The sequence below is a fragment of the Pinus tabuliformis genome, chromosome 2_2 (genome assembly GCF_031772625.1).
Source record: "Pinus tabuliformis cultivar Carrire ecotype Pingquan chromosome 2_2, CPIR1, whole genome shotgun sequence".
Classification (NCBI taxonomy): domain Eukaryota; kingdom Viridiplantae; phylum Streptophyta; class Pinopsida; order Pinales; family Pinaceae; genus Pinus; species Pinus tabuliformis.
In genome coordinates, this window is record NC_142300.1 from 470,918,607 (window position 1) to 470,935,565 (window position 16,959).

Below are 16,959 nucleotides of genomic sequence, written 5' to 3' on the forward strand. Positions count from 1 at the left end.
AATCATGAATAAGAGACATAGCTAGATCACATCATAGAACCATGCTTATAACCAACATATAACCATAATATTAACTATGCAAAAACATCCATAAAATCGACATAATAACAAATACAAGTGATCATAGAGTACAATAGGAAAATATCTCTTATTAACTTATGCAAAAGCCAACCAAGTTAAGGACTTCCACATACCACCCGACCATTCACATACTTTTTAAATCATGAATAAGAGACATAGCTAGATCACATCATAGAACCATGCTTATAACCAACATATAACCAGAATATTAACTATGAAAAAACATCCATCAAATCGACATAATAACAAATGCAAGTGATCATAGAGTACAATAGGAAAATATATTTTATTAATTTATGCAAAAGCCAACCAAGTCGGGGACTTCCACATACCATCCGACCATAGATTGAGATGAACCAAATATTTCTTTTAGCCAATCACCCCCGTGCCATATTCCAAGCATGAATGTGGGATGTCATGGGATAAACCAAGATAAAATCAACCAGGGACTCCTGAGGTTAAACCACCTCCACCCTCAACCTATTGTAATCTCACCTAAACTGGTCTCTAGATCGAAAAACCAAACCGAGCTTGGATTCCTTAGAGTTTCTTCACCATACCTTGAGGAATTTTCCTATCTCCACCCACCTATTGAGGGCTTCTAGGAGAACCATCTCCATCCCCAACCCTTGGGAATTTCCCTGAGACCACCTCACTCAATTCAAAAACCTTCCGACAATCCAAAGCTCAACCAAGAATGAATCCCATCACACCATGGCTATCCAAGAAATGGAAAGGCATGGCTAAAACCACTGTCAAACCCGACAAAACCCATGTCAATGACAAAAAATGAACCAAATAAACAAATGCATGTACCATGCTTCACACCTCAGCTATGAAATCACACATGCAACCTGTTGCCTATGAAATATTCCCGCTGAAGTTTTTGATCCAACCTTCTCCTTGTTTTCCTTGCTTATCCTTTGCTTTCATTTTTCCTTCCTTTTCTTGCTTGTCAAGTGCTAATTCTCTTTCCTTTGCTACACTTACTCCAAAGATGGGAAAAATCTATGAGTTGATTCTTAGATGCCTTTTTTTAATATCATTGATGTCTCCTTTTTCTTCATTTTCCTCTAATTTCCTTAGTATGCAAATTTGTGTCATTTCACCTTCCTTATCTCTTATTTTCTTTTATTTTTCATAAATAAATGCCAATTAATGCCTCTTTGCCTTCGCCAATTTCCATAGCCATAAGTAAACCAAAAGTGACCCCCAATGTGATGTTTTCCCACCATTTAGCTTGGAATACGTGTCCTATGACCTTGGTCTTATTTTTATTTACATGGAAACTTAACCCGGGGATGTTACAAACCCCTCCCCATTGGGGGAACACTGTCCTCGATGTTCCATGACACTTATGACCAACAAACTAGTGAAAATAAAAAACACTGCCTATGGAGGTTTATAACATAGCTCTATGCAGTATTTACAATGACATCCTAGTGAAAGCAAAGCAAACATACTGCTTACTGGATCTTTATAACACAACTCATTACGATATTTACAATAAAAACCACATATATAATCATGCACATTTACTTCAACCAACAAATAATCATACTTCAACCTACTTGAGAGCTACAACCCTCAAATTGTTGCAAGTTCCAACTTGCTGGTTTTTTAGGCTCCAACCTTAAGGAAGCTGCTACTCCCCAATTTCTCAGCTGCCACTAAAAGGATCTACAACCCATGGAGTGCAAACTCCAACTTGCTAGACCTTCTTGATTCATATTTCATTCCATTGTCAAACTCAAACCATGAAGGCCTCACTTTCACATAAATAAATCATTCTCTGCTCATAAAATCACCATTAAACACCATAAACACTGCTATAATATCATTTTCTGATCTCTGATTCAACTGATCGATTCACCAATCGCTGCCCTTTATTACTAATTCAATTCTGATTATAAAGATTGTTGAGTTGATAATTTTGGTTTTTGCTTTTAACTTTAGCTCTTAACATGCATGAATTCTTATTTTTCACTTAATTCCACTTCTGTTAAATCATCTTGATGTGTTCATGTAGTCTTCAATCTATGATCTATTGTTTTGAGGAGAAATTATGAGTTAAACTGCTAGTTTTCACCATTTTGGTAAGTTACAGGTTTTAGTAGTGACTTAATGCAATTCTAACTTTAGCAAGATATCAGATTTAGGAAAAAATGCCAAATATACCACCAAATTGGTTGAGACTTACTGATTAGACTTTTCATCTAAATAGATGATTAGAATTCCAATTTAGATAGACGAATTAGACATCTGGTCTAAATGGATGAATTAGACTTTTGGTCTAGATGAACGAATTAGACTTCTAGTTTAAACAGATGAATTATACTTCTAGTCTAAATGGACATATTAAGCTTATAGTATAAATGGATGAATTACACTTCTGGTCTAGATGGACAAATTAGACCTAGACTGGTCTAGTCAGACATATTAGACTGGTTTGGTTGGGCATATTAGACTTAAACTGGTTTAGTCTAGCAGATTCGACTTAGACTGGTCTAGTTGGGCATATTAAACTTAAATTGGTCTAGTTGTGTAGATTAGACTTAGACTGGTCTGGTTAGGAAGATTAGACTTATAATGGTCTCGCTGAGCAGATTAGAATTAGACTGGTCTAGCCGACTTCCAGTTTAATAGACAAAATAAATTGACGTATTATGCCCTTGGCCTGTGAACTTTGATTTTCTCATAACTTTTGATCATGGGGTTCTTTTTCATACTTCCATATACCTTTGGAAATAATTTTTTGATATCTATCCATCTAAGTAGTTTCCAAGAGAATTTAAACTAAATATATAAGGCAAAAATTGATCTAAATATAATGCCCCTTTAGACACTAATTCACTTGTTCACCAATCTGCCTGCAACCATCCGATCATTGTCATTTGATGACACTTCCTTTTAAATCAATGCTATTGACACCTAATCATAGGGGCTGGGTGAAAAACTATAATTAGTGTTAATCAATAATAGAGAAAATGGAGAGTCATCAGGAGATGAACTGAACAATCACTCCCTCTTGTATATAATAATGAACAACTTGAATGAATAATACGATTACATTTGAGGAGTTACCTCCTGGTCTGACATGGTATCAGAGCCAACGCCATTTTTGGCTTCCCTCTCTGCTTTGTAACTCCCTTCTGCCTATGTTCTGCCTATTTTGCAGAACTGACCTCTTGCAACCACTCCACAGGTGTGCCTCTCTCAAGAATTTGATAACCGTTCTGCAGGTTTTCCCCTCTCTCGCAACTGCTGCCCCTCTCTGGCAACTGCTGCAGACGTTCGACTGGTTATGTGAGGCAACTGCTCCACAAGCGTAGTTGAGGTATCACTCCCACACCTGCATGCATGCTGCCTACCGATATACCTCTCATGGTTTCATCACTCTCTTGGTTTCATAGTGTTAAACACGGGTGTGATGAATGAAATTCTCTTATGACTGTGTATCGGCATTCTGGACCCTAATCGGGTATTTTTCTCTGTTCATACATTTTATTTATAAATCATAGTCAATTAGTGTTAAGCGTTAACACTGAATTTAAGTTCTAAAACTTTCCTTAAGCGCCTTTATTAAAAGTATGAATGAAGCACGTGGGTGGTATTGATAAGTGGGAAGCGGTATCTCGCGCGCCCTAAAGGCTGTAAAGGGTATTCCTAAAATTCATGCGATTAACCTTAGCGAGCAAGACGTAGTACGGGAAAACCACTTTTCTCGTGCGCTCTTGACCTGATATCGGTTGTGCAAGATTTTACGCGAGATTGCGTGACAACTATTTGATTGGACGGGTCACGTCGATGGTGGAGATCATCCGGGTTAGTTGGTGAGTGGATGACTCGATATCCGTTGGATCTGGAGAAGTGAGATCAACGGTGCGGATTGAAGTGCTTGATAAAAGGAGAAGTCAACGAGGGACTGACAGTGATTGGTCAGATAAGGGGGACCCTCAAGGGGAAAATCCACGTACAAAACCCGATTTAAGCATAGCTAATTGGTTACAAAGTTAACCAGTAGTCGAATTATAGAGTACCACCTCATTTTCGTCAACCTCCTGCGTCATTTTTTTACAAGCAGAAGAGAGATTTTTTTATACACAGTACACATTTTAAAATGCACTCATTGATATCTGTTGTGGGGGTGGTTCTCAATGGGAAGGAGAAATATCCTGACTATGTAGAAATTTTGAATAATAAACACTTATTCACAGAGATTATCCCGATTATACACTATTGCTGAATGCATGCAAAATACATAACCTCCTCTACGTTGATCATCAATTTAGCAGCATTAAAAACAATGAAACATCAATCACATGCACACATTAACACAGTATGTAACCCGGGGAAAGCATACAGCTGAAAACCCCACACTATTTGTATATTATAATGATTGAGAACATGTAACAATACATAGTACAATACTCCTCACAAGTACTCAGTACTATCTCCACCTATTACACACAAAACTAGCTCAGATCCGAACAAGTCACAGGTTCAAATCTCCTTCGCTGCTTTGCCTGCCTCCACTGCACAATCCTGCAAGAGAATCACGTGAGCACAAGCTACAATTGCCTTGTTATTGGCCCACACTGCGCAATCCTCATTGGCATTACTCAATCCATGCATGTGCAAATCTCATGCACAACTGATAGTCACAACTCACCCTTTCACTTACCTCTAACACCTGTCTCTGTTGAACTGTCCATGCACTGAGTTCACTGATGTATTCTTTAGTTTCTTTATGAGCTAATAATTAGTGAATTAATTAACATTTAATTCACACAACTCATCACTAGTGTATTCTGCAGTTAGACTAAATACAACTAGTTCAACTAAGTCAAACTGAACACAATTCCATCAACTCCACATCCAACTCCACAGAACTCACATGCATGAGTTCTAACTAAATTCCTCCATGCAATAGCTCAAATAACACATAAGAAACCACGTGATTCCTTCTGTCAGCTGCATGTGCCACATCCGTAGCTCGAACTGAAGTGCTCCAAGAGAATAAGATAATGTTTAGAGTCCAAATATTACTAAGGGCTAATAATATTTGAATGTTTCTATTTTTAGCTTGGCAGTCTAAAAATAGACTCTGATCACTCCACTGTGAACCAAAAATAGAAGTCCATCTATTTTTCCCAACATGACCAATCATCCATAAACAACATCCTGCAACTCATACACCATGATCCATATGTCTAAAAATAGACTTTGTGCCAAAAATACCTTGCGGGACCACTTAGTGAAGGCGACTCCTTTCCACTAAGCTCCATCATCTTGTTGGATTTTCAATAGAGTGGTCTCGAAAAATCCAACACACTCTCATTTTTAATGAGCTGTGGAAAGGAGTGTGTGTTGGAAACGGAGACAAAGAGCCAGAACAACCTACCTCAAACAAGGAATTCACCATTTGGGAAAGTAAAAACAAGGAGGCTTATGCATTGATTGCAGCATCAGTAAATGAAGAGGTGAGTCGCCATATTTCTCCATTTTCAAATGCTTTTGAAGCCTTACAAAAACAGAAAGAACTCTATGACTCACACTCTGAATTTGAAGTTGTTCAACTCATGATTAAATTTTTCACCCTTGAATTACAAAATAATGATCCTCTTGCTCTTGCATTAGAAGTAAAATCTATTATGCATGATATCAAAGTCACTAATTTTGAACTGGACATTCCTCTGATAGCTTTTCTCAAGGCACTTTATCCCACTTACTCAAATTATCTTGAGTCATTGCAAGCAAATGGAAACCTCAAAGATATTACCTTTGACTCCCTTGTGAAAAATTTGCTGAAAGAGAGAAAGATTTTGGTAAGAAGACAACTCCTCAGTCTTTTGAAGAGGGTATGTGCCTTGCACATAAAGAGAAGAATATTGCTCAAAATTCTTCGAGAGGAAGAGGTGCTCAAAGAGGAAGAGGAAGAAATTTCAGAGGTAGGGGGGTAGACACTCTCAAGGAGAAAAGTCAGATTTGCACTGCATACGCTGCAAAAGAGATGGATCACATGATGCATCCACATGCAAGTTGCCTTGGGACATAATTGAGCATGAAATAAACCAACCGAAAGGTAAAACTAATGACAAAGAGAAAGGTATAGCACCTGAATCTGCTCACTATGTTGTGGCACACTGTAATATTGGAGTAAATGAAGACTTATTTAATGCTTCACTTGCTTCTTGGAAAAATGATTGGTTGCTTGATTCAGGAGCAACTTGCCACATGACTTTTAAAAGAGATATTTTTGAAGAATTTATTAACAATGTTGATGGAGTAGTATACTTTGCAGACAAATAAAAACTCAACCCATCAGGGCTTGGTACAACCAGGCTTAAATTTCCTGGTCTTCTAGACTTTCTTCTACATCATGTTTTATATCTCCCACAGCTGAGGAGAAACTCGCTGTCCTTGGTCCACATCCACCAAAAAGTACACTCCATTCATATTTTTGATGGAAAGCTTGAGGTGAGAAAAACATCAGACCACTCACTTGTCATGACGGGGATAGAAGAAGAAAGGCTTCTCAAGCTGCAGGGCACCTCTGCTTGTGCACAAAATTTCTCATACAATTCTCATTATGAAGAAGGTAAATTTCCATCAAGTTTATTATGGCATGCTATATTTGGACACTTGAACTATGATAGCCTCCGCTTGTTGAAGAAAAATGGTGTTATTGGTTTGCCTACAATTCTTAGGAAACTTAAGCAATGTGATGCTTGCATTCTAGGAAAGCATAGCAAACAGTGTTTTCATGATTCATATTCCAGAGCACATAGAAAACTTGAACTCATTCATTCAGATTTATGTGGTCCAATGCCTGTTCCTTCTGCAAATGGAAATAAATATATGATGACATTTATTGATGACTACACCATAATGTGTTGGGTTTATTTATTGAAGAACAAATATGATGCTTTTCAAACATTCAAGAACTTTCATACATGGATTTAAAATGATGCACAATCTCATATTGGCTCTATTCGCACTGTTAATGGAAAATAATACACTTCAAATTAATTTGAAAACTATCTTCACCAACATGGGATCAAACATCAAAAAACTGTGCCTTATAATCTCCAACAGAACGGAGTAGCTGAAAGAATGAATTGGACAATCTTAAATATGGTGCACCCCATGATGTTTTTCAAAAATGTAAAAATGATGTTTTGGGCTAATGCAGTTCTATGTGTTGTATATGTAAAGAATAGATGTCCATCTAATGCCATTAGAAACAAGACTCCTTATGAAATGTGGTATGGGCACATTCCTTTGGTAAAGCATCTTAGGGTCTTTGGTTCCACATGTTATGCCTTGATACCAAAGGTAAATAGAAACAAACTTGGTGCAAGAAGTCGTAAGTGTATCTTCCTGGGGTATTCAAACACCTCCAAAGCATACCATCTCTATGATGAAGTCAATAAAAAGTTTGTTGTATCTAGAGATGTAATCTTTCTTTAATCATCCAAAACTGACAATGTTGTTGAGCGACAACTTGATCATTTGGATAGATTCGCAAATGAAAAATCATTTCAAGAATTTGATAATCAGATTCCACATCTTGAAGGGGGGATTCCTATCCTAGATCGACCTGTGGAATCTTCTTCTGAAGCACTCTCTCCCCCGCATGAAACTCCAACAACGGATGATACTTTGAGTGATGTGATTGACAGAATTGGGAGACTCAATCTTGATTCAGTCCTAACTCAATCAACAAAGCAACATGGACCATCTCAGAAAGTTCCCCTAAAGTGGCTGACAAAGACAATTGAAAGTGTTCATCCTGATGAGGTTGGAAAGACAGGAACTAGAAATTCAACCCCGTGAAATGGAGGTGATGTAGATGACTTTGATTCACCTGTTGATATGGATGTTTCTTATGATTATGAATTGAATTTGTCTACAGATTTTGAACCAACTTCCTTCAAAGAAGTTGTTTCTCATGATGAATGTAAAGAAGCAATGCAAAAGGAGTATGATGCCTTGATAAAGAATGGCACTTGGATGCTGGTTGATCCTCCATTGGGAACCAAACCAATTGGATGCAAGTGGGTCTACAAGAACAAGTATAAAGCTGATGGCTCACTTGAAAAGCACAAAGCCAGGCTTGTGGCAAAAGGTTTTGCACATAAGGAAGGGGTCGATTATGAGGAGACTTTCCCCCCACAACAGAATGGGCTACCATCCGGACACTCTTTGCCCTAACAGCTTAGAACGGTTGGAAAGTCCATCAAATGGATGCAAAAACTGCTTTCTTGAATGGAGATCTAAAAGAGAATGTTTTTATGTCCCATCTTGAAGGATTTGCTATAAAAGGACATGAACATAAAGTATGCAAACTTGTGAAATCCTTGTATGGCCTCAAACAAGAACCGCAAGCCTGGTATGAAAAACTAACTGAGCATCTTCTAAAACTCAATTTCAAACATTATGATCTTGATGATGCAACTTTGTTTGTCAAGAAGGTTGGAAAAACAATTTTATATCTTGTGGTATATGTAGATGATCTTTTGATGACGGGGAATAATGGGAGATACATTGCATCCATAAAGAAGGAATTGAGGAAAGGTTTTGAAATGGCTGATTTGGGCTATGTTCATTACTATCTTGGTATTGAAGTAACTTAACATCCGAAGTCCATATTCCTTTCTCAAAAGAAGTACATTGGAGATCTATTGAATAGGTTTAGCATGACTGAATGCAATCCTCTGACTACTCCAATGGAACAAAAATTAAATCTCACATCCATTGAAGGAAAAGAATTTGAGGATGCAACAAAGTATAGACAACTTGTAGGAAGTCTCAACTACCTAACTACTACTAGACCAAACATTTCGTTTGCTGTTGGAATCCTCCCCAGGTTTATGCAAAAGCCTTGTGAGGGACATTGGTCTGCTGCAAAAGGAGTTCTAAAGTACTTGAAGGGAACTCAAGACTTTGGAATCAAGTATACACAGGTGGGCAACTTCAGCTTGATTGGATACTTTGATTTAGACTTCGATGGAGACAAAGAAACTGGGGTATCTACTTCAGGTTATGCTATGAGTCTTGGATTAGGAGCTGTCTCCTGGAGATCACGCAAACAATCAGTTCCAACAGATTCCACAACAGAATCAGAATATGTCGCAGCAACCGAGGAAACAAAAGAAATCATGTGGCTCAGGAAAATTCTGGAAGATTTGCAGGTAAAACAAGTACAATCGATTCCACTCATGATTGACAATACCTCGAAAATAAAGTTGGCCAAGAACACAAAGTTCCATGATCAAACGAAGAACATCAATACAAAATATCATTTGATTCAACATCATGTTGAGGCCAAAACAATCCATATTCGCCATTGTTCCACTAATGAGCAAATTGCAGACATATTCACCAAAGCGCTTGGAAGAGAAAAGCTTGAAAGATTCAGAACGATGCTTGGACTCACCAACATCCCTTCAAATTAAGGAGGGGAATGTTGACACCTAATCATAGGGATTGGGTGAACAACTGTAATTAGTGTAAATAAATAATAGATAAATTGGAGAGTCATCAGGAGATGAACTGAACAATCACTCCCTCTTGTATATAATAATGAACAACCTGAATGAATAATACGATTACATTTGAGGAGTTACCTTCTGGTCTGACAAATGCCGACATATTTCTAACATTCTCCCACTTTGACATTGATGGAAACACCAAAATATTGTTATTAATGATCAAGGGAAATCAACAACAAAATAAAGCAATGGCACATAAGATCAACTTTATCACGACAATCAGGTAAACTCCCCCTCTTTCAATAGTTTCCTTTATCTCTCCCCGTGCTTATAAAAAGTCGCATTTGTTGGAAATAACTAGACGGGGTTGAATTAATATTTCTCTTCTATTAATTACTTAACTTCATAGAGCATTAATTATCATTAAAATTAGTTCAACACATAAATTAGCAACACTATTCAATAATGCACAACATCCAAGACAATACACAATAAATTTTAGGTGGAAACCCTTCTAGAATAAAACCAACAAATGCTTCTTAATATAGGTATTTTGAATATTACATCAATGGGAAGATCCAACTTCCAAATTTATCAGCCTCAACTGAAAGAATGCTCCAACACCCTGATTTACCAGATCTAACTCGAAGGATGCTCTAACGCCATGATTTACAAAATCCAACCTGAAGGAAGATCCAACTCCCTGATTTACCAACTCCAACTGGAAGGACGCTCCAACACCTTAGTTTACTACTCCAACTGGAAGGATGCCCCAACGCCATGGTTTTATCAGCTCCGATTGAAAGGATGTTCCAACACCTTACACATGCTCCAACCTACCCTAACACCACCCTGATACCCTAAAGTGTTCACATGTTTCAACCTGAAGGAGACTCCAATATCCAACCTTGCACCACCCTGCCACCCCATTCAACAAGTGGACCACGTTTCACAATTTTCATACTAGATCCACATATGCTCAATATCAATATAAATAATATAAAAAATCATATGTTGACTTTGTTAATATGCAACACAAGGTCATCAACAAAAATACCAACTTTTCTTTCTTAAGGGATCAAACCCTAGCTCAGTAACATACTCTCTCTAACAATCCATGCATAAATAATTATGCCAAAAACCCTGTCTTATCATATACATGTCTCTGTCAAAAATAGCAGCACAACTGACAAACCCTCAACAACTGAATACAACCATCGAATTCATACAAATACTTGCATCAAATAATACAATATCTGCTTAGCATAAATAACTCTGCATATACAACCCTTGTCCCAACAACTTGCTTTTCAAACATTGGTATCTTTTTTTTAGGAAGAAACCCTAACACAACATACATGAACATAATTGCAACAATATAGGAGCAGTCCAATACCATGTTGAGAAGTGGCAACAAGAAATTCTAGTTTAATTTGTCCTTAAATTAAACTGAGAATTAAAATCGAATTCTATTCTCACAACAACTTGTAAATAGTTAATTAAGTTTAATTAACTTAATTAGCTTAGGAATTTCGAGTTGGAAGTCTTTCTGTAGTCATGTATATGTTCTCCCTAAGTTTTAGGGGTCCAGTATGAGTTTAAATTTAGTTGGAAATTAGATCACTCAATTTAATGAGTAAAGTTAAATTAAATTAGTTCTAAACTGTTTTTGGAACTAATAGAGGACTATGCACTAATGCATCCACTAGTGCTACTCCAGTTGACTGAAGATCCCCTCATGAGAAACTCATGCATGTTAGTTCAGAGAAAGACCCAGTTGAGACTAGAGTGCAGGTACAATGTACTATCAGTGGTATTATTTACTAGAGTGTAAATATCATGCATGCATTAGATATTGATGCTATGTTTGGATTGCACAGTTTTGGAAGCATGAATTCCTTTTAAATACAGGCAATTCATCCTAGTAATTACGCAAGAGATTAGGAGGTTGGAGAGCTGCAGAATTGGCTAAGTGTTGGCTAAGAGCTTGCTTGTGAGCTGAGAAAGTTGAACATACTTGTGCAGAATTGTTCTAGTAAGAACAAGCTTTGTACCTTCACTCATATTTCTGATATATGCAATACAAATAACAACGTTTTCAGCAGTGTCTTTCCCCAGATACATCTTGTGTTATGTGCCATTGATTTATCCTCTTCTTGTTCATGTTGTTTTCATCGATCTTTTGGCTTCTGCTGGTTGAAAGTAGAAGTAGATTCTTGTCTTGCGCTTTAGTAAATTGCATGAGCTTGTGAATCTACAGGATTTTCTACATACCATAAATGCACTGCAACAATTATAACCCTAGGAAACAACTTTGATCTTGTTCAACAAATACTTATTCTAACATTCATTAGTAAACAATTTAGCAGACCAAAATCTCCATTAATAATAATTATACAAGTTAGTTTTTAGTGTTGTAGTATCAATAAAATTCCATTGAACTTAGTAAAGGAATAATGGTACTCTAAGCAATTTAGTAAACTGACAATGCATATCCAACATAAAAACTCACACTATAACAAAATAGGGAAATAACACCTAAAATTGCGTCGGAATTTAGAATTTTTCAGTTCTTGAATTGGACACCTTTCCCAGTGCAAAAGTGGGCGTGGCTAGGTATGTTTTTTCTAGCGCTTGATTTTGTGTCGTAAATTTCTCCAAAAACAACGTCGGAAATAGCCAGACAAATAGCACCGAAAAAATATCACCATAAATAATGTCCAAAGTAACGCCCCATAATTTTCTTGGAGTTGTGCAGGAAATAAGGTCATAAGTAGTACTAGGAATAATGCTATAAATAACGCTTGAATAACACCATTTTAGCACCGGAAATAGCACCGAGACTTGCTTCCAATTTGGCTCATGGTTTGGATTCCAATTTAACGTCCAATTTTGCTTCGCGTTTTGCTTCTAGTTTTACTTCTAGTGTGGCTTCCAATTTTGATTCTAGTGTGGCTTCCAATTTTTCTTCTAGTATGGCCTCCAATTTTTCTTCCAATGTGGCTTCCAATTTCGCTTCTAGTGTGGCTTCCAATTGTGTGTTCAGTTTCGCTTCTAGTGTGGCTTCCAATTTTTCTTCTAGTGTGACTTCCAGTTTTGCTTCTAGTGTGGATTCCAATTTTGCTTCTAGCGTGGTTTCCATTTCTTTTTTTTTTTCTTCAAATCATAGGAAATAATGCTAGGTTTAGTGTCTTATTGAGTGCCAGGTTTAGTGAAAGGATATGTGTCCAGTTTGGTTTCTGATTTGGCCTCCAGTTTTGCTTCCATTGTTTCTTCTTTGTTTGCTTCCAAAAAATGATTATTGTTTTGCATATAATTAAATGAATATGTTTAATTAGTTAAATATACCATGTCTCTTAAATAAGTTATATGATTATACAACATATGAATGCATTTGAAATATTTTATAGGATAATGTTTATAAAGAATTTTTAGGGAAACAAACATCCATACGAATTAGAAACATCAATAAACTTATTAAACCTACATCAAAATAAAATCTACAACATCCAGTATATATAAAATAACAAGATAATTATTGTAACATGATCATCATCTATAATTAAAACAAGTAAATCAAATATCTATAATTTAAGTGAATTTGACAACATCCATCATGAGTAGTAAATCAAAACCATCATACGTAATAAATATGCATCCAAATCATCAACCGATTTCAACATATAAAAGTTGACGAGTCAATACTGATGAGTCATGACCTCCCATTCGAAATGATACATTTCAAAAATATACAACTCAATAATATGGTACAAGAGGCTATGAAAATGATACATATGATAGTAACCATGAAAATCAACATCATAACAATATATAAAAAATGATCCATGATGCATTCTATATGATCATGAATGTCACTAGATGCTACCAACAATTGCCTCATGATCATCATCACCATTGTGATCATCATCATCTTCTGTATTGTTATCGACCTCATTGTCATCTATATCTGTGCCATCATGAGCATCATCTTCCATCTCAACATCAAAGCCAATGCAATATGGATCTATGTGATAAGGATCATTCAAATATTTTGGAAGATCCTTGTTCTACAACAAAAAACATTTAGAATGAAAATTTATTATTTATTTCATGCAATAATCAATTTCTTTGTTATATATCTAATATTACAATATATGAAATGAAACAATAATTATATTACATCATATCAAAGTGCACATACGATAATAAAATTTCAAGTAAGTTAGAACTAAGATGCTGTAACAGCAAGCCATTTTATCTTGCTTGTCAGAGCTCTAAAATGGACAACCAAAGAGGTGTTTCTGCCACTCAACACTACACCAACACTTAAGGGGATCAAGAAAACAAATTGAGAAGCACAAACATAGGTAACAATAGATTGAGAAGTAGACACTATAATAGAAGATGTTGTAACAGTAGATGTTGTAACAACAAATGCCATAACAACATGTCAATGTTAAATCTGCTAAAAATGTTGTAACACCCATTACTGTTGAAAATGATGAAACTATTGTAAAAGATGATGCTGTAACAATTGCTACAATTAAAACTACTGAAGCAGTGACCATTAGAGCGGATGCTGTAACAACAGATGTTGTAAAAATGGATGTAACAACAAATGTTGTATTAATTGAGGGGGTAGAAAGTCATTTCATTTTGTTTGTCAAATCTTGAAAGTGGGCAGCCAAAGAGGTGTTTCTCCCACCCAACACTACACAAGAACTTGGGGGATCAAGAAAACAAATTGAGAAGCACAAACATAGGTAACAATGGATTGAAAAGAAGATGATGTAACAACGAATGTTGCAACAATAGTTGCTGTAACAACAGATGCCGTGATATATGTTGTAACAACAAGCCATTTCATCTTGATTTTCAAAGCTTGAAAGTGGACAACCAAGAGGTGGTTCTGCCACCCAACACTACACCAACACTTGGGGGATCAAGAAAACAAATTGAGAAGCAAAAACGTAGGTAACAACAGATTGAGAAGCAAATGTTGTAAGAACAGATGCCATAACATTATGTCAATCTTAAATACACTGAAAATGCTGTAGCAGTTGATGTTGTAACACCCATTACTGTTGAAAATGCTGTAAAAGGTGATGCTATAACAACTGCTACTATTGAAACTACCGAAATAGTGACCATTACAATGGATGTTGTAACAAAAAATGTTGCAAAAATGAGGGGTAAAAACCCATTTCATTTTTCTTGTCAAAGCTTGAAAGTGGGAATCCAAAGAGGTGTTTCTGCCACCCAAAACTACGCCAACACTTGGGGGCTCAAGAAAACAAATTGAGAAGCATAAATGTAGGTAACATCGGATTGAGAAGAAAATGTTGTAAGAACGAATGTGTAACATCACCTAACCCCTCATATTGTTAAAGCAATGGGGTAAAACATATTTATTTATTTCTTCCTCTAAACTCTACTTGACTTCCACTTGTCATAAGGGCCTCACAACTAGAGTTGTTACTATCTATATATATATATATATAGATATAGATATAGATATAGATATATATATATATCAGGGCTTGCCGAATGCAATGACCTCCACTCACTGCATCATCCCATCTCTGACCTATCAAGAGGGTCCACCTCTGACCAAATGCAATGACCTCCACTCACTCCATCATCCCGTCTTCGACCTATCAAGAGGGTCCACCTCTGACCAATCGCAAAACTTCCAAGTTGGTGTGTCAGCCAGATCATCTTGACTGACATCATCTTGGTTGATCCCATAACCGCGCCACACAATCGTCGAGGGTAATCTTTTGTGTTTGTACCTTTGGGCCACGTCGTCACTTCCTCATCCAATTGCGTTAAACGAAAAACTAGGTCATGCCAACAAAGACTCTCCATGACTAGGGTTTGGAGCAGTGTAACGTTTTGTTGAATTTTCATTATAAGTTTAAGGATTTCCCTCCCGCGCCGCATCAATATTGCCTTCAATCTCTACCATGGATCAACTAAGGGATATTGACCCTATCTTAAGAAATGCATCAGATGTGGATCTTTACGACCGTTGTAAGAGAAAGTCTCATACCGACCATAATTTCCATGAGCTAGTTATTTCGACCATGGCTCTGTCTCAGAGGTCCTACAGACCTCTAGATCAATGCCAGTACTCGGTGCCAACATTGATGGTTTATTAAGGTTCCCTATGGTGCTAGCCCTCCTGATATTGAGCCAATCCAACTCTAAGGAGTTCCTGGCCCTTCTGCATTCCCCGTTCTCGGACAGGGAATTCCAGGCATGCAGTCATAAGTGTTCCTACAACCCTTACCTACCACCGGTTGCGTGTGAACTCCTGAAAGGTCTCCACCTTGCCTGCCACACACCAAAGGTTTCAGGCTTCAAATAATCCTATAAGTAGCTCCATGGGAATATGCATATATTTTCAAGGTCGAGCTAGCTACACCTTGGTGCAAGTAGAATATATCCAAGTTGCTTATAATGTAAGGCTGTCAAAGCCTTCTTGCATGGGTTTCAACTATTCCTACACTTAAAGGGAGGATAACCCTTCCAACATGAAATCAACGTCTTTTGCATAGGTTCAAGGGCTTATAGCCCAGTGAAATAACATCCATGTATATGTACATACCCTACCAAGCCAGCGGTCTCTTATGTACTTATTTTATGTTAATAAAAAGGGTCTCTGTGCCCAATGTTCCAATTTTTTTATTCCAAATCCTTATGGATCCTTCCACTGTGTGTGGAGTTTCATGACATCTTTGTATTACTTACATATGCACTATTAATTAGTATGAATGAGAATTTACCCCAAGACAGGATTCTGGTTCAGGAATATGACTCAAGTTAGTTTATTATATACAACATTACACATTCTGCTGTAGAGTATATGTTATGAACTGCGGTAATGAGCATTTAACACAACACTTCATTCCATTGCAGATGCATACACTAGTTCAACTTGTTTATCAACACTGTTCATTTCATAGGTGTGACATATGTGTTTATGTATGCATTTATTTATCATAACTATAAATCTATCTCTGCATAGAGAGGCATCCACATGCTCATCACATTAAAATGCTATTATAGTCCAAAAAGAATCCAAACCATTTCAACCAGAAATGCATCATAAGTTCATTAATATTTAAGAAACACAAATGTATACTTATATTTAAAGTTGCATGGAAAATGAGTTTGGGACAAGGACTCTCCACCCAACCATAGATAGTTGCAGCCACACTCGTAGTTGTCACCCCCGAGCCAGATTCTAGATTTTGAGGGGGGTGCTTGCTTAAGGGATTAGAACACCAGCTGCCAACGAAAACATGGAATCCATTGGGCCACTTCCTCAATCCCACTATTTGATGCTTCCATCTTCTGAGCACAAGGACTCCAAAGG